Genomic DNA, 3,500 nt, shown 5'->3' with positions numbered 1-3,500 from the left:
TAGCCTTAGGTCACCTTTGGTACAACTCAAGTACACATTTCGCGGGTTCGCCCAACACCGCACAATCAGGGACACCAAATGCCAGGACGTTCAGGCCTAGCCTGCCCTTGGGCTCAGTCTGGCTCCCCGCACATCCTTGCTACCATCCAAAGTGCGCACTCTTATAGAGCAGGGCCTGGCCTGAGTTGAGCTACTCGGCTTTGCGGTCGGAATGAGTTATCCGGCCAGCTAAGTGATAGGCATGCGTTCAATCTTGTCAAAAGGTCCAACAATGGTATGGTCCTTAATTGGCACAGACGGAATCACATGAGTCAACCTACCATAGACTCCACCTGACCTTGATTTACATTACCCCATGGTTCTTTTCCACGATAGCAAATATAGCCAACCGTGCTTCAGTATCCACCTATATCTCGCAGGTGACAGGAAATCACCCGACTTCTACCAGTCTAAGCATGGCTAAGCATATATTCGATCCTGGACCTACATAGGGTTAAAGGTATATTTCTGGACAAGGAAATTATATGCATCAAGTGGTTTCAATCAACTCTTATAACCTAATGCATCAATCATAAAGGACTCGAGTAATATTTTGTAAAATACTGGGAGACTTAGAATGCTCTGGGGCTTGCCTTTCAGAAAGGAAGTGGGGCAGTGGTCAGGGCACTCCGGAAGCTCTTATAGGGTTTGCTCCTCGCCTTTGGGAGCCATGACTTGAGGAATCTCCTGCTGGTCCCCTTCCTCTCCTTCGTTGAATTCCAGCAACATTATCTCCTCTGTCGATCCTATATGCATGGATATGGCATAAGATATTGCGAATGCATACATGCTGATAAGTATAGTATGATGATACACGATGAATGCATTCTTGTAAGTATTCTTAATAGCATGGTGTTAAAGTAATAACAAGTGCATCACATTTTACTGAGTATGTGCATATCTCTTCTTGATTACTTAATCAAACACTTCAACAATTCATTTACTACACCACAAAACAGCAGCTAATTGTTTTACTCATAACTGAAGTTCTACTTATCCAAAAGCTGTGATCTTGGACTTTCTGGAAAGCTTATACAATTATCTAAAACTTTCTTTTAATACTCATACTGTGATTCAAGAGTTATATAGGGCACACAAATCATTCAATCAAATCTGTCCAGAAAGTAAACCTTTCGGACAGTAAACTTGTAACAGCTAGAACTCAAAAACCCTGAGTCCTATGACTGTGAAAATTTAACACAAGGTAGATTAGTAAGTTATCTACAACTTTGTTATTAACAAGTTTTATAGCAAAGACCATTATCCATATGAAATCATCCACACAATCAAAACTATACATGCAGCCTTGTTTTTGAATGATAAAGCGATAATTAGTTATTTGCATACAATCAATGGCTTCTAAGCCTTACCATTGACATCAACAGTTACTATGCATCATAAGAACCATAGAAAACATCATGCTTAATCACCATCTTTATTAAAATGCCTTTATTAATCTAATTAAATAATTAGGGTAAATATTAAACATATATTAAATGTACATCATAAATTCTTAAAAATTTACAGTAGACTACTAATGCTCACAATAGGCTACCGTGGAAATTTCATACCATTTGCACCTATATAACATCCTATACAAAAATGACAAGCTAGCAAGGGTTATTTTAGTGAAAATGGTAAACCCTATAGAGAAGTGTCAAGCAACAAATTTTCTATTTTTCCTAGCTTCATATTAGTGCCATACTACTGTACAAAAATTTGCATAGCAATATATTACATATTTTTATCCCTACAAATTTCCTTAGAAAATGCCATTTATTAATAAATAAATAGAAAGACCATATTAAATCAAGTTTACAGCAAGCTTATTATTTTTCTTAGCTAGAGCATGTCAAAAACTCACAAAATTGGAATCACATTTTTATCATTTCTCTAGCTCAAGATATCAAATTTACAAAATAGTAAACATACAAAAAGCATTTATCTAAACACATTTAAATCACCATGAAAAATACTAGAAAATGCACATTTCATATTGTTATAAAAAACTACACTTCCTAAGGCATACAACAAAATTTGGTTCACAAGATTTGGATCTCTACAACTCTACTTATCATTTTTCAAAGTTTGCATCAAATTTGAAAACAGGTGAACTAGCTTTCTCCATCGAGTCACTCACAGCTAGGGCCCTCAGTTTAGTCGACCCACACGTCAGCAACAGCAAAACAGAGCGCGGCGCAGGACAACTAGAGTTCACCGATGGCACCGACCCAACCATGATACCCATGACCTCCCGCACCTATTGAGCTGACAAGCTAGACCTATTGTCGGAGCTAAGCACGGCGGTGGCGTCAATGGCGGCAGGGCGGAGCAAGACAACGGTGCTACACTAGTGGTGACCATGACGACTCGATCTAATGAATCTACGAGCCGTTGCACACGACGGCGGTTCTAGAGTACCAACCACTACGGCAAAAGGCGATCAGAGGCGGTGCGGCCACGATGATGGAGTGCAGCGGTGGAGGTGGCGTGGTGCTCGGCAGAAGTGGCACGGTGCTCAGTGAAGGTGGCATGGTGCTCGGTGAATGGGGTGGCCGACAATGGTGATGGCGGCACTGTCTACTGCTACGGCTGCTGTGGGGCGAAGGAAGGGGCAGAGAGCAAAATGAGAGCGCGGGGATGGAGCGAGCGAGTGCGGGGCATGTTGTAGTGCGCTCTGGCCCGACGTGGCTTGGCTAGTTAGACCAGCGGCGACACACGGCTTTGTTTCCTCCACGCGGTGGGCATGCTCTGTTGCTGGTCGGCCATGATAGCGCGCGGCGCGGCAATCGTCATAGTGCGATCCTATGCCTGACAGCACGATTTGAAGCTATTAAATCTCCCAATCCGTAGCTTGTTAGTGCAAACAACCTAAACCAAACTCGTAGCCCTAAGTACCAGCTACAAAACTCCTTTAGAAATCAAGGTCTAATTTGTAATGGATAGAGAGTAAAATCAACTCATAGTAGTGACCGTCAAACTGCAAGCATGCAAGACTTAGAAAATTTTTCCTAAGTGCTGCAATCAATGAAAGGCTGATTCTTGTGAGCAATTTCTAAGCATGTTAGGGGCTAAACTAGCCTATGACCCAAAAATAAAAGTTGTTCCCCTTATCAAATACTACCACTTTGCTTTAGTGCACACATCCATGCAAAGTCTCTATCATATAGTTCAAACTTGGTCAAACCTCCTACTTTCAAATGATGACTTATACTTGAACTATGACTTAGTGACCAAATTAGCCCTAGCCATGAATACCAAAGTTATTCATGATGACTCTCTAAACATGTTTAAGCTATTTATAAGGTCACACAATCATTTCATACATTGGTTACATATAAAGCTTTCCAGGTCAACATGCATAGCATCACTTAAGTACTTGATCAGGCAAAGTGATCTTCATGAACATTGTTCCACTAGTCATCCTAAGTATAGCTATGATGTTTTAGTGACTCACATCC

This window comes from Miscanthus floridulus, chromosome 19 (genome assembly GCF_019320115.1).
Source record: "Miscanthus floridulus cultivar M001 chromosome 19, ASM1932011v1, whole genome shotgun sequence".
NCBI classification, from domain to species: Eukaryota; Viridiplantae; Streptophyta; class Magnoliopsida; order Poales; family Poaceae; genus Miscanthus; species Miscanthus floridulus.
The sequence above is the reverse complement of the archived record's forward strand: the minus strand, read 5'-3'. Positions refer to the sequence as shown.